Source organism: Amblyomma mixtum, chromosome 10, assembly GCF_055824585.1.
Source record: "Amblyomma mixtum isolate Tamu chromosome 10, ASM5582458v1, whole genome shotgun sequence".
Taxonomy (NCBI): Eukaryota; Metazoa; Arthropoda; class Arachnida; order Ixodida; family Ixodidae; genus Amblyomma; species Amblyomma mixtum.
In genome coordinates, this window is record NC_143021.1 from 99394684 (window position 1) to 99417259 (window position 22576).

General features: G+C 47.0%; 1 pseudogene; it reads right to left on the reverse strand.

Annotated features, from left to right (window-relative positions):
* Positions 1–229: 229 nt before the first annotated feature.
* On the reverse strand, positions 230–21689 carry LOC149326521 (uncharacterized; annotated as a pseudogene).
* Between the last annotated feature and the right edge of the window lie 887 nt (positions 21690–22576).

Below are 22576 nucleotides of genomic sequence, written 5' to 3' on the forward strand. Positions count from 1 at the left end.
TATGAATATCGTAGATCAAAAGTGCAGGTAAAATATGAATTGGGTGGAGAGCATATTGAGGACAAATGGCTGTCACGCGGAAGAGTTGAAGATCACATCTACACCTACATCTACATCACACCTACAGCATCACATCTACAGCACGACAATGACGATGCGGGTTGGCGTTGCTTATCCCCTACAGATTTCGCTTTAATGTTTAACGAACACTAGGGTCCGCAATGTGACCTCAGCGAAGACGTGAATACTGGGCACAAACCTTCTTCCGAAGCTCGCGGCCTGCCGCTCCACAGTGAGAGGAGCACTGCAGGTAGAAGAACAGCTGGTCGAGCGGGAAACCCCAGAAGAACTTCTTCCCGTCCTTCGAGAGGCGAGCGTCGCCGCCAGCGCCGGCGTTGGTCTGAAGGTCGGGCACGTTGCTAGCGGTGAGCGCCGCGTAGCTAGCCAGGTACCCCTCGTGGAACTTCTGGGGACTGGCGTCCGGCAACAGGCCGCTAGCGTTCAACGCTGTCTTTAAGCGCAGTGTGTCCACGTACAGACGCAACGCACCTGAATCGATGGTTTTAGGCGGGTATGGCTGGACACGCAGCGGGAAAAAAATTTCGGGCAACACTAGTTACATTGGCAACAAATCAAGCGGATTCATTCATTCATTCATTCTTATTTTCTCCCAAACATATGGGATCGCAATGGATCACATGCGGCGTAACCTACTTCAATGTTTATGAAGACATTTTGTGAGAACTGGGAGGCGCGAAACGATATTAACTCCAATCTTCAGGGTCATCTGTAGTAACCCATGAAGGAAACGTCACGGGAAATTGCACTATGAATGAAGCACGTAACTGAGGACATATTAGACTTCTAATGAATGAACTTAGCCGATTAAAAGACCATGCTCCTTTTTTTAAACCTGTTGGTTTATGAGATTTAAAAAGCAATTTTATATGGCTTGCTACGCTTCTGCCGTTTCTCTGTTCAAGTAGGATGCTGGAAATTGCTGGGATGCTTAGAATTCTAAAGCATTGTCTTTTCGTGAGCTCTGTTGAGAAGTTCATTAAATTTTCCTTCATTTCTTATTCCACACAGCCTGATTAATATGCAGTCGTAAGGAAACGCATACACTAGGTTCTCCTTTATTCGCCAAGAATTATTATGGTTTTGTGGCCATGGCTTTCCCCCTCGCCTATCAATCACAATGTCCTTGATTCAATTGCCCGCACCATCAGAAGAGTATTTATTCTGCTTTTCTGTAGGAGCCACTATCTCATGGTCAACTGATGATGTCATGTGAGAAAGTGGTGACGTCAGTGAGGGGTTTTGGTTTGGTTTGGTTTATTGGAATTTAACGTCCCAAAGCAACTCAGGCTATGAGTGACGCCGGACAACAGATGCTGGTCCACTCTACCAAGTTTCGTTCCTGATGAGAAATGCTACGCTTTCGTATTAATAACATCTCTGCTCGGATTTCGGTGTCAGAAGATCCCCGAAATTTTCTGAGCGCTGCATCCCCCACCCTTCTTTTCGGTCTTTTTTCGCCGGTGTTATTTACGGAGCGTATCGATATATTAATATGTAAAAACCAGCATAACAGGAGTGGCCGCGGAAGCATTTCAATGGTTGTGGCGCTCGGCTGGTGACCCGAAAGACGCAGGTTGGATCCTGGCCACGGCGGTCGAATTTCGACGGAGGCGAAATTCCAGAAGCCCGTGTACTGTGCGATGTCAGCGCACTTTTCCGCGTCACCGCTCGCCACGTAGAAGAGACATTAAATCGACGCTGTCTACGTAACCCTAACGGGTATGCATGCTTACGCACGTTCAAGGCAGGCACATAAACTCTTTTAGTTCAGCATATGCGAAGACACACACAACAGTAAGCCCAGCCTAGTGGCGCCATCTACTTTCATGGACGGGAAATATTACTATAAACAAACCGGCGCTCCTCTTAAGCCTAGTAGCGGGCAAAAGCGGGCGACATCTTCATTGTAAATAAAAAATAAAGCGAAGTTATCACTTAATTGTTTTCTCATAGGCGAGGTGAGATCAAGCGAAATATCGGTGCCGCATTTCTGGCCAATGAACGCACAGAAAAAAGGCAGCAGCAGCGACGAATCTAGTCCGAAGTGAGGGGTCCTGCTTCGAAGGACGCCGCCATGTTTGTCGCCGTGCTAATTTCCGCCCTAGTCAGCGTCAAAGGCGGCCGAATCTGCTTCGCTCGAAGGATTTTTGACAAGTGTGAACGGGCCATTAGCTCTGCCGCGTTAATAAATTATACCTAATGTGTTGGTGCAAGGTGGAGCTGTATTTTAGCTTCTCCGTGCGCTAGAGAGGAACACCATCTACAGACCGGCATATGTACCAATTATGAGCACTCAATGATGAATATTTGCCTCTGTATAAGACATTATTTCCAAGTTTACGCAAAAAGACCAGAACGGGACCGCAATGATTAAACTCGCCAGCCCCAAAATAATATTTCCATCCATGTCCGCGGATTCTTGGCCGCGCTAAAGTGCCATCCTGCATGCAGGTTTCGTTCCTTCATAACCTGCAGCGCCTCGCAGGGCTAATGGCAACCGAGTTTCCGAGCTAGGTGGTTCCAAGCGTTTCTCCTCGCAATCTCGTGTATGGCTACTACGTGTTTATACTAGCTAGAACGTGAGATTGCACCGAAACCCATATTCGCGGGGTGCGCGCACATGCCCATGCGTTCTATTTAAACATTCTATTCTCTTTTATTTGAGATCCATCTGAACTCTGCAATGATCCTGAAGTGATTTATCCTGATGTGATATTCTTCGTCCACGGCGACCACTACCCCGTGATGTCTTTATAACCTACATGCATTGCTACGTATTTTGTCGCGGCGCAGAAAAAGCAGCAGCCTAATGAGTTCGTTTGGTGAAAACAAGAATGATGACCTTAAGTGCACCTGTTATTTAAGAGACACAAGCGCTCCCTAGCTCCCTTCCGCTCCCCTCCCCCCTCCCTGATCTCTTCTACAGCGACGGAATTGCAAACAGAGCCATGAAGCTTCAGGACTGAAGTGTGTGCGTCTGCGTGGCAAAAGGGTGTGAGTGGAAGTTGTGAGAAGCAGACATGGGCACCTCGTCCTGACCTCATGAGAGCTTCACTCATTAAACTCAGGGGGAAGCAGGGCTGTCGAAGAAAAAGCTTTGACGGCGAGGAGGAAGATGCCGGAGATAGTGAGGTCAGGGTGAGGAAGGAAAAAAAATGCACAGGTGTGCCACAGTGTTTCTGCCTGTGCTGGACGTTGTTTTTTTTTCCTGTACAGGGCGCATCTGAATTCCAAAACACGCAGGAACGCGAGGATGACTACGGCAGGAAAACAAGAGAACTAGGCAAGGTAAGTTGCTGGGCGTTGTGTTGTGTCGCTGCCTGTGTCCTTCCTCTTGTCCCGTTCGTTGCGCTGTAGTCATGGAAGAAAGGGAACTAGAACGGTAGTGTATCTAAAGGCAAGTGTACGAAACGCCTTCTCAGGATGGTGCAGGATGTCCTCTAGCGACTCCTACGCAGTCGAAAGCAGACGCAGTTCACTACACTTGATGACTAGGCACGACTAAGCAGCATCGGAACATATCACTAATAAGGAATAAAATGAATCGAATATTAAGACCGCTCATTGCGAGGGTAAGGGAGGTAGGAGAAAATGAGAGTGATAGCTAGGGAGGACCAGCAAATTTTAGGATTTGTGGGTGATGGAAACAGGGGACCACAGAATTTTGCAAAATTAGGGTGAGGCAAGGTCACTGAGTCAAAGATCAGTGTTAGAAAGAAAAGGTAAAACTGGGGCATTTGCCCACCCTGGAGTAAACTGCCAACAACACAGCGCGCAGGTTAAGTCTTTCTGAACGCTAATCGTGGCCGGTTCGATGAAAAATACAGCCCGCTGTGTTTTCCGGTCCTCCACTACCGGTTCTCGCTGTCCCTGCTATTTCGATTTCGGCTCCTTTTCTTGACTGTCAACCGTCCGTTTTATTTCCGTTTAAGCCTACACCACGTTTTCCTCCCGTTTTGGTTGTTTTTATAGCCGATAAAACCACTACCATTTCTTTCAAGTGGTGCAATGTGTTAGTGCGCGCTTCACCTGCCATTACGTCCAGACTCGAGTTTGGTCATTACGGGGGAATCTGTCACGGAAGTACCAGAATTTAAACATGCGTAATGCTTTGTTTAATTAAACGCGCGAATGCTTCTCAGGTTCTTTAATATATTTCGCAAATTATGCATTTTGCCGCATTCTGTTCGTCCTGCACGTGTACACGGGCACGTAGTATTGGTCATTCATATTTCCTCCGGTCTGCTATCCTGATATAGAAAAGGCTATACGCGAAGCTTTTTACCAGGCCCACAAGAATGTTTTATTTCCAGTGGATTTTAAGCCAGTGCGACATGACATGACAGGGGTGAGGTAATTAGTGTAGAAAAAAACAGTGTCCACCAGTGCCTCATGCATTCGCTAGCAACGCCTATAAACGGAGGCCGGACCGTCGCCTACTTGGCCCGATCCTTCGGGTGCAAAGCGCCTCCGACCACTTCCGAAACCCCAAGCCGTTTACCACACCCCGTTTCGCTCGCCACTCGCCTGCTCTTGCGCCACAGCCTCCGAGAATTTCTGTTGCTAGTGCTTAATTCAAGTTAGGTATTGGCGTACTCATACTGTGTAAGTATGCGTATATAGCTCTCTTAGTAAATTTTGCCTCGTACTCCTTGAATTAATGTAGAGAGTTGAATTCGTCTGCATGTATTGCAAATAGCGTAATATTTTTTTATGTCTTAAATCGCGGCTCTGTCTTGTTCCCAACGCTAAGCATAAATTGGCTAACCGTGGACGTGAAACTCCGCCTTATATTGCCTCGGTTCGTGCAGGCGCCTCGTTTTTTTCCGGAAGAGTGACAAAGTTGTGCATTTTGTTCAGGCAGTGCAGCAGCACCTAAGAGAATTATGTCGTAAAATATAAAAGCCAAATAAGAAAAGGTGGACAATGATGCTGGCGAAAAGAAGAACATAAATCAGACTAAAAAATTTCGACCATTTGGATAAACGAAAAGAAAAACGTTTAACAAGAGCGATAAAAAACACTGAAAATAAAAACTGAAACCTTAGCATTATTAGACTAAAATAGTTGCCTTTCGTGGAGAGCGACATTTAAATTAGAATTTCTGTATTCTAAGTGAAGTTGATACCGCTTTGCCTAATAGCATAAGAACACTAGAAATAAAATGTTCCCCTAAAAATGCGTCTACAAATATATTTTTATACATTTAAAATGTCCGCTGCAAGAGCAATAGACGAATTTCAGCCATGCTACACAATTCTCTGCGGTCAGCAGAAAGTGAGCTGTCCCTCGAAGATACATAATTAATGTGCACCCTAACATATAAAGGAAGCGAACTAGTGTTTTTACACGAATTATACCATTTTTTGTCGCCCCAGTTTGATTAAAGAGGTTCCAAATAACCGAGCCATGGTTTAGCAGCCGTAATCAACCACCAGGTGTTAGCTCTTTTAGGAGTGGATCATAATGGATTATAAGCGCTGCGGTCGAATTTCGATGGAGGCGAAATATTAGGGGCCCGTGTACTGTGCGATGTATGATAGGGAACCCCAGGTGGTAGAAATCTCCGCAGCGCTTCACTACGGCGTCCCTCACAGACTGAGACGCTTTAGGACGTTAGACACTACAAGCTCAAAAAACACAGACAGAGAAAGAGACTTGGACAACACGAGCACTTAGTTCCAACTGAAGATTTATTGACCCACAAGCACAAATATATACACCTTGCTTCTTTACAGTTTTCGACCTTTCAAAATTAATTTTTGCAATCACTTCTTTGTTATGAATTCTGGTAACCAAGGCGGTCTCTTCGGCATTTTAATATCATTGAACCGTGTTGGCATATTTGAAACCATACCTTTAAATCAAATATTGATCAAACTGAGAGCTTAAAATTTTTACCGCGTGGTTATAGCCCTTAGATATTGTAAAAAAGTGCGAAAAAATCGCGACCAAACTAACAAACCCTGGGTCAAAAGGGTTAAAGCAGCAAAAGTTGTCATTACTTATTTAGTATGCTAATTAGATGTTTAACATATAAGTAAAAAAACACCGGATGCCCATTCATTTAGCTGCTAAGCATACACCTCGGCGCATTAGCAAAAACGTTTTGCTCTCGACCTAAAGTACTCCCAGGAAAAAGACAAAGCTTATTGATGGCGAATGCCAGCCATCTTAGAATTGCAGTCACCCGCGATCCTCACCTTGCTGAGACATTGGAACAAGAAATCTGCAGCCTTTCCCTTCGATTTGGTGGAGTGCTGGGATCTTCTGGAGCAGGATTTCTCGGATGAGGCGCCTGCTGAAAGCTGCCCTGTACTTCTACAAGCAGGGTGTCGAACCGGAACTGAACCCGAACCCGAAACCGGAACCGAACCCGAATTTTCGCCCGGAACCGGAACCGAACCAAACCCATATTTTTTTCGCCATCTTGGAACTGAACCCGAACCGGAACGATTCAAAGGAACCGTTCCGAACCGGTTCGGTACCCTGTTCAGCCCCACTTTTTTTCCATCCCGGCATAAGTCTTGTTTTCCGACAAAATGATATGATCTATCGCATACACTTACCCACCCGTAGCTGTCTGCGCTGGGAAGTGCGAAAATGGTACCCAGTATTGCGACAGCAAACTTACAGGAGGTCTGCTGCCTGGGAAGAAGCCTAATTGAATCTTCTGTATTGTACTGCCGCGAATTCTAAACACTTGTACGTCAGGTTTATGTGAAATATTGAGTTATTACTCCTCCCTTTTACATATTTGCGTAAATTTTTGATCAAAGTGTTACGACTGCTCTAACTCAGTAAAGTACTATAGACACGGAACTTTTTCTTGCGTACTTTCTTCTTTCAAACGATGCGTTAGACGTTGGTGTACATGGAGCACCGCGTGGTATTCACCAACACATAATAATTTATGCTTTAATTTCTTCTTGATCCTGTTTCGGTTTCACCAACATAACAATGGCTGTGACGTGTAGGGGAAATTAGGTCGCGTGAGGTCCTATAAAACGGCAATATAACTGCTGATACGTCGTTCGTTGTAATTATAGGTCTTGAAGTCGGCTGATATAAGGGCTACAGTGAGTCAAAACAACGTATCAGCGTTTGTATTAGTTTTCCCGTGCCTCACGTGACCTAATGTTGAACTCACGTCAAAGCCATCATTCGGTTGATGAGACCGACACAGCATTGGAGAAAAAATTATTTTCTACATTATTTAGTGGAAGTAGGCGAATACCACACGGTGATCCATGTATTCTAATATCTAAGGCGTCATTTGAAAGGAGACTTCCACGTAAAGTATGCGAAGTCCTTTTGGCCTAGCATTTGTAACGGTGACGTAATCACCAATTAAAATTGCGACGGCCTTCAAACTTCTCCGCAGCGCACAACGCTAAGTGGGGGACGCATGATGACGTCATCGAACGTATCCGTACATTTTCAACGCATAAACGCCTGCTTTGAAGAAAAAAAAAAACAACGAAACCGAAGTCAAAGCCCGCTGAACGTTGTTTGGAAGCGTCCAACGAGGCGCGGCAGGGCGTGGTTGACGGCAGCAGTAATTTAAAATCATACCTTCCGTGACATCACACTGAACTTCCCCGCACTCCTTTGTTGCTTTGAGAAGAAGTGCAAAATTTAATCCTCGATTACGTCACTATTTTAGATGGTAGTGCAAAAAACTTTGTATCCTTTACCTACAGCCTGTATAGATTTGAATCCTTGAGTATCGCGAAATTCTCAAAAGGTGGCACAGTTGCCCTTTAACTCGCACTGACATCGCGCAGCATACGGTGCCTTTTGCGTTTCGCCTCCATCGAAACGTGGCCGCCGGGAACGAGTTCGAACCAAGGTACATCAAATAAGTAACCGAGCGCCCTAACCACTGAGCAACCGCAGTGGGTAGTGCAACATTTACTTTTGTAGGCGCTCATTGTCTTAGACAGCAAGTTCTAAATAAAATCCCTCACGATGAGCCCGTAGGGCAATAAAGAAAAAAAAAATTGCTCAATGGCTGTGGAGCTCGGCTGATGATTCCAAAAATACAAAAACCAGCGTGCTCTGTCGCGCGTCGAAAATCTCCAGCTGGTCTCCGTTATTCTGGAGCCCTCCACTACACAGTCTGTCATATAGCCCCAATGTCTACTCGATACGTTAGACCTGAGATATTACTACTAGTATTACCAAAAGAAGGATGTATAAATTGGTGCAGCTTCTTTTTTTTTTAGAATACGCATATTCTTGTTTGCGCTCGACGGAAATAAGCAACTAAAGGCGGGGTCTTGGCTACGGTGGAGATGTACTAAAAAGGAAAAAATTAAATACCGACTACTGAAAAGGGCAATGCGGAAATACATGTGCTCGCTGGCATGCGATAGTGATTACGCCCAAAAAGATGCTACTGCGATGCAATGTAACTACGCCGCCGCGGTGGCTCAGTGGCTACGGTGCTCGGCTGCTGTCCCGAAAGACGCGGGTTCGATCCCGGTCGCGGCGGAAGAATTTCTTTGGAGGAGAAATTCGAGGCCCGTGTACTCTGCGATGTCAGTGCACATTAAAGAACCCCAGGTGGTCGAAATTTCCGGAGCTCTCCACTACGGCGTCTCTCATAGCCTTAGTCGCTTTGGGACGTTAAACACTCATAAACCCATAAACCGCAATGTAACTACGATGAAGTGATTTCGTTATGCCGATTGGCTGAAATTGTTTTGCTTCTAAGAAAAAATTTCTGTCAGCCGCCAGCGCGCGGCTCCATCCGCTGTTCTCGCATTACTCGATCTTGAATTCTCTGTCTGGCGACTTATATCTATTTTTCGCAGTCATATTTCCCGTTCTTAGTGTCTGACGCGACAGGCTTATGAGTGTTAGTGTTTTTTTTTTCTTAGAACGCTTGGGCGATTGAATACGTTGAGCCTTCACAACAATCTGCCTCGGCTATATCGGGTACAGGTGGGTATTGGGGGGTGGTGAGATGGCTGAAAGTTTTTGAAGGTGCATTTTTACCAGTGAATGCCCTGATGTGTCGTCCACCGGAGTGTGCATCAAGGATGGAGGCTGCACGCACGCAGCGCGGTTATTTTTGGGAAAACAGGCTATACTGCTAACGCAGTAAAAAGAACAACTAAAAGAGTATGCATAGTCTTACCTCTGACTCCGAGTGGGATTCGTACTAATGGCGGCGCAACAGAAAACTCTGTTCACAGAGGCTTTAGGCTATTCGGCAATCTTTTAGGCTTCTTTTTATGGTTGTTGCACAGAATATTTGGAACCTCTCTGACCCTCCTCATGCCTTACTTGACCGCGTCGAATTCAGCGATCTCGTCCTAAGGCCTCACGTCACCATAACTCCCTGCGTCCGCCCGCACGTGAAAATTCCAGACGGTGCACACGCCATGAAAGGGGAACCAGTCAGGAGGTAACTTGCTCAGCATATTCCTCCTGCGTTAAAGTGCACTGTGTATGAACACCGAGGATGTGGAATTGCCGAGGATGTGGAATCGGCAATGACCAAAGTAAAATCACAGTACACTGTACTGATGGGCGACTTTAATGCAAAGGTAGGTAAAAAACAGGCTGGAGACTAGGCGGTAGGTGACTATGGCATAGGTTCTAGGAACAGTATGGGAGAGTTATTAGTAGAATTCGCAGATAGAAATAATTTACGGATTATGAATACCTTCTTCCGCAAACGAGCAAACAGGAAGTGGACGTGGAAGAGCCCCAATGGTGAGACTAAAAATGAAATAGACTTCATACTGTGTGCACAACATGGCATCATAGAGGATGTGGAGGTCCTCGGTAAGGTCCGTTGCAGCGACCACAGAATGGTAAGGTCTCGTGTTAGCTTAGATGTGAAGAGGGAACGGAGGAAACTGGTGAAGCGAAAGGCTATTAACGAGTTAGCATTAAGAGGGAAGGTAGAGGAATTCAGAATGTCGCTGCAAAACAGATTTTCCGCTTTAACTGAAGAAGACGACCGTAATGTTGAAACAATGAATGATAATCTTACAGCTATCGTTACAGAGTGCGCCGCAGAAGTAGGTGGTAGGATGGTTCGACAGGATACCAGCAAGCTATCTCAGGAGACTAAAGATCTGATTAAGAAACGTCAAAGCATGAGGACGTCTAACTCCACAGACAGGATAGAACAAGCAGAGCTTTCGAAGTTAATAAATAAGCGCAATGTAGCCGACATAAGAAAGTTCAATATGGAGAAAATCGAGCATGCTCTAAGGAACGGAGGTAGCTTAAAATCAGTGAGGAGAAAACTGGGCATAGGTAAAAACCAGATGTATGCGCTAAAAGACAAACAGGGCAATGTGATCAGCAATATGGATAAGATAGTTGAATTAGCCGAATAATTTTACACAAATCTATACAGTAGCGAAAGTAATCATCAGGTTACTGAGGGAGGCAGTCGAGCACAGCAATGGGACATCCTGCCAGTAACGAAGGAGGAAGTAAAGAAAGCCCTAGGAGCAATGCAAAGAGGGAAAGCAGCTGGTGAGGATCAGGTAACAGCAGATTTGTTGAAGGACGGAGGAGAGATTGTGCTACAAAAACTAGCCACCCTGTATACGCAATGCTTTGTGACCTCGAGAGTACCAGAAGCTTGGAAGAACGCTAACATTATCTTCATTCATAAGAAAGGAGACGTCAAGCACTTGAAGAATTACAGACCAATCAGCTTATTGTCCGTTGCCTACAAGGTATTTACTAAGGTAATCGCTAATAGAGTCAGGACAACCTTGGACTTTAGTCAACCAAATGATCAGGCAGGCTTTCGTAAAGGATACTCGACAATAGACCACATTCACACTATCAATTAGGTGATAGAGAAATGCGCAGAATATAACCAACCCCTATATATAGCCCTCATTGATTACGAGAAAGCATTTGACTCAGTGGAAACCTCACTGTCATGCAGGCATTGCGGAATCAGTGTGTGGAAGAGTGTTATGTGAAAATATTGGAAGATATTTATAACGATTGCACAGCTACTATAGTTCTGCATAAAGTCAGCAATAAAATTCCAATACGGAAAGGTGTCAGGCAGGGAGACACGATCTCGCCAATGCTCTTCACTGCCTGCTTACAGGAGGTATTCCAGGGATTGGAATGGGAACAGTTAGGGATAAGAGTTAATGGAGAATACCTGAGTAATTTGCGATTCGCTGATGACATTGCCTTGCTAAGCCACTCAGGACAAGAACTGCAAAGCATGATCAACCAGTTAGACAGGCAGAGCAGAACGGTGGGGCTAAGAATTAACATGCAGAAAACCAAAGTAATGTTCAACAGCCTAGCAAGGGAACAGCAGTTCGCAATTGCTAGCGAGGTGCTGGAAGTAGTAAGTGAATATGTCTACTTAGGGCAGGTAGTGACCGCAGATCCGGATCATGAGAGGGAAATAACTAGAAGAATAAGAATGGGGTGGAGCGCATATGGTAGGTTCTCTCAGATCATGAATGGTAGCTTACCAATATCCCTGAAGAGAAAAGTATACAACAGCTGTATCCTACCGGTACTCACCTATGCGGCAGAAACGTGAAGGCTAACAAAGAGGGTTCAGCTTAAGTTAAGAACAACGCAGCGAGCTATGGAAAGAAAAATGGCAGGTGTAACGTTAAGAGATCGGAAGAGGGCGGAGTGGGTGAGGGAACAAACGCGGGTTAATGACATCTCAGTTGAAATCAAGAAGAAGAAATGGGCTTGGGCAGGGCATGTAATGCGAAGGCAAGATAACCGCTGGTCCTTAAGGGTAACGGAGTGGATTCCAAGAGAAAGCAAACGTAGCAGGGGACGGCAGAAAGTTAGGTGGGCGGATGAGATTAAGAAGTTTGCAGGGATACAGTGGCGGCAACTGACAAAGGACAGGGTTAATTGGAGAGACATGGGAGAGGCCTTTGCCCTGCAGTGGGTGTAGTCAGGCTGATGATGATGATGATGTCTGAACAGTGACCTCGTGGAACGCGGCGGTTCTGCGTCCTATGAACACGAAGAGTTCGCACGGAATTCAAGAGTTTTTCATCGCAGACATAAATGTTATAATGAAATGTATGATGTCAGTGGGTTTTTTAAGAGACTGCTTAAGTATGTTCTAAAAGAATACAGCATCATGACAAAAATATCATTTTATTGCTGAAATTGTTTCTCGTTGCTCGCACAGGTTGAAATGCACTGACTACGGCACAAACGCCCCTTTGGTGCGAAGGTAGTACGTCCAAACATGTAAGGTCCATGTCTGAAGGGTGAAAAAGGTTTTTGTGGCCGATGAAAACTAAGTCGAGCCCACTTATAGCGAACCTGACGGTCCCGCAGGTTCCATTCGTTATATCTGATGTTCGTAGCAAGTGGATTCTTCTTACAACAGCCAAAAATACTAAGGCCGCTAAAAGTGGCAATTATTTCTTACAAAGCTGCGTTATGCGTGCCTACTTGTGCAAAGCACAGCCTGCCGCGGCCCTTTCCAGGCTATCTAGGGCGGTCACTTAATCCTCGTCGAGACCTTGCTGCCAACTATGAAATTTAGGGACGGGGTATAACTAATCATGGATGAAGTGTGCATGGCAACTAGTGGCAGAACGGCCACGTAAATGAGATTCCTGGCAGTAGGAAAAGCTCGCACTTGGTGTTCAACATCTCCGTCAGGGCAGGAACTTCTGCGATTTTGTGGTCCGCAGGAACGTAGTTATCCGAGGAAACATCCGGTCGGCTATGGATCAACGAAGCGATGCCAGAAATCTGCAATCATCTGGTCACGCGTGTTTTCGAGTTTCTTCTGTCGTTACTGGGCTGATGCAGCGACTAAGTAGTGCAGCGCTTGTGGCGCAGAATGCATCCGTTGCACTGTCAGCTATATAACAATGCCTGCACATTGCAGCGGCGCCTAAGATTGAAACGACTGAGCAGGCTATGCATACCACGTGACCGGGATGGCCAGCAAGGGTTTGAAAAATTATCTAATCACTGTTTTTAGTTGATCCGCGAGATTGGTCAGTAGCTTCGCTTTTGACGATGCCCCTGTATCACGCGCACCGCGCTTCTTCTACTCAGGATGCTTTGCCGAGCCGGCGAACGCGTAGGCAATGATTCCCCTCGTTGGCCATCAACGCGGGTTTGGCCGGCGGTTACTTACTATTTCAATATAGAATTATAGCATATCGTTACCGTGTTTACATTAGCATTTACAGTGCTACCGGACGCCGGACTTTCCGGTTAGCGCTGCCCACAGCAGTGCCGCCTTTTAATTCCATTTCTAGGTTGACATGTTCTTTCCGGGGCGGTGTCGTGAAGGTTGAGAGGCGCTATTTCATCTGCGTTCTTAGCGGAAGGACGACCTCTACAACCTCGGGGTAATTCACCGCGCCACCTCGTTCGCTATAACCGAGTGGTGTGGCCAGAGTTTTTCGCTGTATCTGCGACGAATTTCCGTTGCCCTTATGCATATTTTCACGGTAGCACCACACCCGCTCGAAATAAGCGAGCGTTCGTTATATCTGTGGCCATTAATGTGGGCTCCAGTGTACATCCGCTGACTTCTCTTTAATACACTAGTATCAAGAAAGTTTAGGTGACCTCTCCACCTTTTCCTCATTAAAATACCTTTCTCTCTCTAGGTAAGGCTGTAGATGTATGGGTAGAGGAAGTAATGACCGATTGCAACTTTTGTCATCTGCCTTGTGGAGAGGCCGTACAGGTAAAAAAAAGCCAAGAGTGAGAAAACAGAATGAATCAGCACTCGCGAACATGTCTAGAAAAAACAGGCAAGCACTTACTCACCTAATAAGCATAGCTGCCAGAAAGGGGTTGTTTGTAGCTTTGGAAAAAAAATCCTTAACAAGTTGGTGGAGAAATGGTGCACGCCAGATTAACCCCTCTGTATCACTCTATCAAGGGCGCAAAAAATTATGTGGACGCAAAGGTTGCCTTTGATAGCGCCCCAGGAAGAGTCCCAAACATTCTATCAGGAACAAATTTCTTACTTTACTATAGTGAGAAGCCACGATTAGCTAAGTTTTTGAAGATACTGAGCTATAGGGGTTCAGAATATATAACGTGAGTCACAAAGGCCATGTCGAATATGTGATTTAAATAAAATATGTTTGGTAAGTTCCTTATGTTAGGGAGAGCCAGTGCTCCCACGAGGCTCTCGTTGGGTGGAGGATGGGCGGTGGTGGGATTCTCGAACATTTTCTTACCATGTAGTAAAAAAGGAGGGGGGACTGGCAAGTCGGTTTCGGTGTGACGGAAAGGTATCTGTCTGTATGTATACGTGCTGATACATGACGGTTTCATTTCTCAGTAGTGCGTGGGAACGTAGCGGGCGCGTGCGGCGGCAATTTTGGGGCCCCGTAAGTGCACTTCGTACTTACGGGGCCGTAAGTACACTGCGTACGAGACCTATTACTCGCGCTACGGGGTCTCCCAAACTGCTCAAGCAGCGGGGTCTTGTAGGTGCAAAATGTATCGGCGTTTCGTCCTACACCTCATAAGGTGGATTATAGCGTATACAAAGCCGATTTTGATTTATTTCGAGTTCATTTTGTTTTGCGGCTCTTCCCGTAAATTCGTCTTTTTTGTGCGGACAATAAATAAAATGGGTAAAATAACGCAGTAAACCGGACAAAAGGAAGAAATGACATGACACGAGCGCTGACTAACAACTGGTTATTTTATTCTAGAGAAAGTACGAGGTCTGTTAGAAAAGTATCCGACCTTTGCCCGAAGAAAAAAAACTGGCATATCTGGAGCGTCAAAAACCTAATAACCTTCAAAGTAGTCTCCTTGGGGCTCCATATGCATCTCCCAGCGGTGCTGCCATTGTTGGAAGTATTCCGAAAAGGCCCTTTTCGGAATGGAGTTTAGCTCATGCTGTCGTTGCAGCCATAATGTCCATTCTTTTCTGACATCGCGCTCCTTTCAATGACAACTTGATTTTAGGAAACAGCCAGAAGTGGTAGGGGGACATATCAGGAGAGTAAGGAGCCTGTTGAACTGCAGGAGTCAGGTTTTTCGTCATAAAAGTCTTAATCAAATGCGAGGAATGTGCAGGATCAATGCCGCGAGGAATGCGCCAATTTCTTGTTGACCTCAATTCCGGTCTCTTGCGCCGCACAGCACCACGTAGGCGATGAAGGACATTCCTGTAGTACTCTTTAGTCATTCTTTGACCCTGTGGGGTGCGTACTCGTGGTGTGCCACACAGAGGGAGTCAAAAAAGCAGTCAGCATCACTTTGACATTGCTGCGCACTTGGCGGGCCTTCTTTGGTCTTGGTGACGTGGAATGCGTCCTCTGTGACGACTGGGATTTGGTTTCCGGGTCGTACCCGTACACCCAAGACTCGTCACTAGTGATTACGGCGTCGGTAAAGTCTGTTTGTGGAATCCAGCATCTCCTGTGAGACTTCAACACGAAGCTGCTGATTCTCCACCGTCAGCAGCTTCGGCACGAACTTCGCCGCAACTCTCTCCATGGCCAAATCTTCGGTGATAATGGAATGTGCAGAAAAATTGCTGATGTCCACCTCTTCCGCAATTGCTCGGATAGTCACACAACAGTCCCGCATCACCACAGCGTTCACTTCGGCAATTACCTGGTCATTTCGGCATGTTGATGGCCGACCGGAGCGTGGCTCTCTCTCCACGGATGTGCGGCCGTCTTTAAACCAGTTGCACCACTGCTTAATCTGTGTGCTGCTCATAGCATCATCACCGAAAGCCGCCTGAACATTTCGAATGGTTTCCACTTGGCTATCGCCAAGTTTCTGGCCAAATTTGAGGTAGTAGCGCTGCTCCTCTCGCGCCGCCATTTTCCTTGCAACAAAAAACCGACGAGAGCACTGCGCACTGCCTCACTCAAACGCTGCTTCCCAGCGACTGACGCTATCGGCAGGCGGGAAAAAAATCGCGCATGCGCACGAGGGTTCAAGGTCAGCTGCTGTAAGCGCGCTTGTTTCGTATCCATCAGGTGTTCGCAAAAAAAAAATAAAGTCGGATACTTTTCTAACAGACCTCGTATATAAAGGCGCAGGGCACAGGAAACAACCCCCCCCCCCCCCCCCAAAAAAAAAAAAACAGAACAAAGGTTAAAACTTGAAAACCATAATGCGCATGCACATCACAGTCTAGTCGTGACGTCTTTTTCAACGAAATTCGAAGAGTATCTTCGATAGTAGACGGCACTCCCCTATCTCATGGACCTCACACAATGCCAAGAAAGCCTGACTCCTTAACTACCAAACTGATAGATGGTGTAGCAACACGCTCATCTGCTTCCCCACTTAGAAAAACAAGTCTCCTGTTTAATCACTCTGATCGAATTTTTAGGGTGATGGTGGAGGCCTTTATGATCAGGAAGGATGCAGATGATTCACTTGCCACATAGCGGTAAAAAGACACGGACACACAAGGAGACACACAGGACGGGCGCTAGCGCCCGTCCTGTGTCTCTTTTGTGTCCGTGTCTTTTTAGCGCTATGTGGCAAGTGAAGCATCACCAACTCGCCCAAGCTTCTACTCTGACTATACTGATGCACATGAGCGTGTTGCTTCACCATACATCAATTTTCGTAGATAAGGAGCCAGGCTTTCGTGGCAACTGTATAAGGTCAAGGAGATAGGGGAGTGCCGTCTACTATGAAATAAAGGCTTCGAATTTCATTGAAAAAGATGTCATGACTCGACTACGATGTGCATGCGCAGGATGTTTTTTAGTTTTAATTTTTGCTCTTCTGTTTTCTGGATTGTTCACTGTGTCCTGCGCCTTCATATACTTTTCCGAGAATGTAATAACCAGTTGTTAGTCGGCGTCTGTGTCGTCACCAGACTTCCGTTTGTCCTGTTTCCTGCGCTGCTTAAGCAACCGTTACCAACTAGCCCAGTTTTATGTTCTCGTAAACAAATCTTTGTATTTTTTATTTTGTATAGCGATGTGCAAGAAAAAAGAAAATGCATATCACTGAAACCCTTCTGCGTTCTATTTTTTTTGTCCTGAACCCGTTTGAACCCGTTTGTACTGGTTCGAGACGGTCCGAACCGGTTCGAACCGGAACAGAATGGCCCTCTGGAGCCGAACCCGGAACTGAACCCGAAAGGCGTGAACCCGAACCCGAACCGAACCCGAAAAAATACCGGTTCGACACCCTGTCTACAAGTGCTCAAGGTAGGTGTTCTCGCTGCTGTCCCAAACTTTGCACACGTGCCTGCGTATACAAAGCTACCCGGCTTGATGGCAAATATTTCTTTTTCTACCCGTGTACTGTGCGATGTCAGTGCATGTTAAAGAACCCCAGGCGGTCGAAATTTCCGGAGCCCTCCACTACGGCGTCCCTTATAGCCTTAGTCGCTTTGGGACGTTAAACCCCATAAACCAACCAAAACAGCCATTTCTTCTTTCTAGTGGGGTACGTGCGTCGTTCTTTTGTCGCGTTCAGTAATAAACGACGTCCGCTGCAGGAAAATTAGCTACACACAGTGTGGACATGCGTTGGGCGCGCCATTTGTGATATGGTGTCTGGCATTTCATGTGGCCAAGGTGCACATGGGTGACTCCAAACGGAGCAGTGGAGGATAATGAATAATTTTCAATCAATTGAGGTATTTAACGTGTACTTATAACACACAGGAAAAGGTATTACTTGAATTTACGTCTAATTAAAAACCTGGAGCAGCTGTACAAAAGATTCCAAATCAGACAGATATCGGCATTATATTTTGTTTTATCTGCAATCCAAGTGACCCAGGTACGTGGTATTAGTCCAATCTGAAAGCCTCATATCTAGGGAACGCAAGGACGTTTGCTCCTCTGGCGCCTACTGGCAGCTTCGACGTGTACCTCAAGTAGGAGAAAAAAAGACAACCTTCCAAACCTGATGCGGTGGTAGGAATTTGCTAAGGTTTGCAGAAGACTATATGTAGTTTATCGGGTCTTGCGCCCCGTTGGTGAAACTGGCTTTGCCATTTGAATGTACAGTCTTTGCCAAAAGTAACCAGGCTGCATAGTTTGATTTTCATTTGTATAGTAGAGCCTTTAGAGTTTTCTTTAAGATCGAAAAGTTCTTTGAAGGTGAGGAGAGGGGTTGTCCTTACCATACAGAGATTTAGAGCTTGAGGGCTGGCATAATAGCTTTAATATACGACTGAGAAGCAAAACCATGCAGCCTGGTTACTTTTGGCAAAGACTTTACATACTTTACCAGGTAGCCGTGAAATTAAGCTAGTACGTCGGATCATTTTAAAACACATTAACTATAAAAAATATTTTTGAAGTCACAACCACCAGCTGGACCTTGCTTTATTCCCGCTTTGTTCATCGCTTGAAAACGTAAACTCGAATCCCGTTTGTTTCAACTCGTGGTACTAAGGTGCTTAGTTATATGCTTATGTTTTGAAGGAAAGTTTCAAGTAGTTTGCTTCTCTTCAGGTACACTACGAGTAAGTACGAGCAAAGGAATTCACGTAGGCAATAGCTGTATAGAATGCGCGGCGTCCAGGATCCTGCAAGCTTAAAGAAGCGCTAAGACGACTCCAGGATTTATCTTTAGTAAAAGTGTTCGGCGGGAAAATACGAGTTTCGATTTTGTGTCTTTTCAGAAATCTTGAAATTTGAAATTGAAATTTTGAAATTTGAAATTTGAAAAAGGGCGACATTATGAATAAAAAGGACACTGAAATCATGATTTCAAAGCGAATGGTGCCGCAGCATAGCTAGGACATCCGCGGAATAAATTTAACCCTCTCGTGAGGGCGTAGCTAGCATCATCGCGCCACAACGCCATCGCGGCATCGCGGCTCCTGCCGCGCTGGCGAGGGCGTGCTTGGAACGCTTAACTCGGGCGAGCGCGAACATCGAAAGCTGGATAGCTCTCGAAGTCGGCTAAGGGCTCCTACACATCGCTCCTAAGCTGGCTAGGCCTTGCCACACCGGTGACCACCATCCAGTGAAATAAATGTTGCCGCCCCCACACCCACATTTCTGGCGTCCACCGATAGCCCCGGGGACCCGCTACCCGCAGATCGCAGCCCGATGTCCTGCTTTTCGACGCCCCACCTTCCACCGCTTACACCAGGACATAGGTACTGGATCGGAATGGTGGAACTCGCCAGCTCGTGGTAGTTTTTTCGCCGTTCTACGAACAGTCCAGCCATACGGTTTTACCAGGAGGAAGCGACCATCTACATCAGTGGCGTTGAATCACGAGCAGCGCAGGCTGCTGATAGGCACGCACATTGGTTAGGCTGGTGGGACCAAGGTTGCTCTTCCCGAGGAACCTCTCGAGACATATCATTTGTTTGGGTTGATGGCGGAAACTTTATTACAGAGAAGAGAGCATACGAGCCCCCGAGGGTATCTTCAGAATAGATGACGTCCTCAGTCAAAGACGTCTTAGGACATTACCATTGCTTTGGCTCGCGCAGTGAGTGCCTGTCGGGCCCCCCAAAAAGAACAGCTAAGGAAGGTCGCCTCCCAGTTCTTCCGGGTATGGATGGGGAAGGAGAAACGACTGTTTTCTTGTGGCAGGCACACACCATCTGGTAGACATAGCTTGTCTCTCCACAGTGCTTCTATCTGCCAGATACCGCTGGGTCAGAGTATTGGAGTATAGCCGGGGAGAGCAATGTGTTTGTTTGGAGTCGGCGCAGATTTTGTTCTCCCGCCTTATCCACAGGACTCAAATGAGGTACCCAGGGAATGAGCGCTCGTGCGGCCGCGTCTGCGGCTTTGTTCCATCTAATTGCTTGATGACCTGGTGCCCTAACCAAGCAGTTCGGAGCGGGGCAGGTGACCCTCATGCTCGCATGCAGAATTTATTCGGCGAGGGGTGAGGTCTCCCTTGTCATGTAGCGGGCGCAGGCTTTGCGGTAGTCGGTAACCATTACCTTCGAATTTTGGTGCAAGATTTAACCCAATAGTGACCTCCTCGACCTGTGTTGAGTTGGGGGCCTTAAAGGAGAGGTCACCTACCAGCGTTCCCTCGTGGAGCACTGCTACCATGTAGTATCCACTCGTTACCGGTCCGGCAACGTCCGCGTAGCATACGCCCGAGTTATTACCCCACGGTGTTTCCAGAGCTCAAACGCGCGCTTCCTGTCTTCCCTGGTGTAGCTCTGAGTGTATAATTCTAGGCACAGGCTGTACGTGAAGGTTGCGCCTGCAAAGCTCCTCTACCCTGAGCGCGTCCTCTGTTTTGTGGTCGTGTTGTATTTAGCAGCGAGCGAGAATTATCCTACCTTGAAGAGTCTCCGCCATTCGAGTATGCGGATTTAAGAGAGGGGCTTCAGTGACCTCGTTGATCTAGTTGATCGCACCTAGGGGGATCAAACGCACATTGAATGTGGCCACCGGGAGTTCCAGAGGTCATTTTGTGGCCTTCCGTATTACTGAGTCTACGCGCTCGCATCGTGTTTCATGAGCGGCAGACAGGGGACAGAGCACAAGACTCTGCTGGTAACGAAGGCCTGGCAGAGGCGAAGCGCATCCCTACTTCGCAGTTTTCCGCGCTTATTTGAGGCGCGGTGAATCATCCGTCCAAACAGGCCGCCGGTTTTCGTGAGTTTGGCGGTAGTTGAAATAACTTTGAGGCGATTATGAGCGTACAGGACGAGGATTCTGCATTCCTCGGCCTCACGAATGGTTCCCCATGAGAGGGCCCGGAAGATGCGTGTCTTTTCTTCTAGGTTGGCTTTTATGTGGACAAACTTGGATATAACTGAGGCGCATTGGAGCCCACACGCCGACGCATATGAGTCGACAACAGAGGGGGCCTGTTCGAGAGAGGCCTCCATTTCTCCCAGGTTCCCCTGTGTGCTCTCTATTAAAATGTCACCGGCATACAGCGCATGTTCGATGACTGGCGTCCGGGATAGCTCTCTCGGAGGACATATCATGGTGATTTTAAAAAGGAAGCTGCGAGAGGACCGCCCCTTGTGGTGTGCCTGTCGAGCCCATAAGGTGGGGACCGTATTCGTCATCCCCATTGCACGGTAGGGCCTGGAGAAGAAATCCCGTACGTGGGAAAAGACCCTGTCTTCGCATTTGGCGGGCCTTAACTGGATCCTGCCGCACTGAGCAGATTCCTCACAGTAAGGCGGGAGGTTGTGGTAAACTCACATGGTTACGCTGCCTAGTTGGCAGGTGTGCCACCTGTTTGTCGTTCACAACGCTGCCGCTACCAGCGGCTAAAACGCAAGATATTCTGCACAGCGGGAACGTTAAAGCTGTCCCGTTAACAAAGAGGGTTAACGTTCACCCACAGAAGTCGTCGCACGGGTGCACGCTGCTGTCCAGGGAGCGTCTGAGGTCTTCGTCCAGGGTGAGGCAGCCGTCCCGACAAGTTTTAAGGCGGCTGAGAAGCATGACGGGCGTGACAACCAGCGTCGCCGATGCGGCTGCGGCCAGGCTGACCACGAACGAGGCGTAGCGAACCCAGCGACCCGCGTGCAAGGCATCCTCTGGAGGCGGAGACTCGCGTTCAGCTTCCCCTCTGGATGCCGGGTCCCGCCCCTGCTGGTGTCGCTCGGAGTACTCCACCCCGGGCCGCTCTCTGTAGGTCTCTTCCTGCTCGTTGAGGGCGTGCCGGTAGACCAGAGGGGTGATGGGCTGCATGGGAGCCAATAAATGTTTAGCTTCTTTTCAACTAAGGGCGGAGGAAGCACAGTAGGAAACCGTGAAGCGTTGTGCGGCCAGTCACGTTCTTATTACTCTTCTTCTGCAGATGCCAGCTCGCTGCAGGTGCCATAAGTGCACGAGATTTCAATTGGATACTAGGTCCAGAGAACAACATGGCGAAAAAGACGACTTACTACAGACACACATAAAAAATGTGCGCAGAATTGCATGATGCGATGTGACAAATTAGGGCTAACTGTATTGGTTGAACATTGCGCTTTTACGTTAACCTTTTGGTGTCAAGCCTTGCTCTGGGGCAAGTCAAAAATCTTTTTTTTTCTGTGGCACATCGTGATTTTGGTATAGCAGCGCCATCTAGTACAACTATCAAGATGCGTTTTGCGTGTATAGTTAAAAACCAGAGGGCAGCACTCGTCCAGTCTCCACAACAGCAGCTAACTTTTTGGACTCCGAGGAGCAACGCGCACATTGCTACACAGCGTGAGATACTTTGTTTTTTATCAGCAACTAGACTCTATTTCTAAACTTCATAGTATGTGAAGCTCATCAGTTTTGAGACGGGAAAATCTTGTGCGCAATGAAATCGATAAATTGTTTACAGCCTCGTGGCGCACGGCGTGCAAACTATTAAGTTGCTCAGGAGCAACAACGGCCACTTGTAGGTGACATGTGAGTGCGCCAAGCTCTCGCAATTTACAAACTGCTCACAGAGTGGAAAATTTCATTCGATGTGTCTTTTTTGTGCTTGCGTGAAGTGAGAGAAAACAATAATGCCTTTATATTCAGATGTATAAGTCGAGACGACGCAGGGCCCTCACGAACGAGGAGATCCAGGAGATATTTTTTTGCCTGTTGGGAAGCGG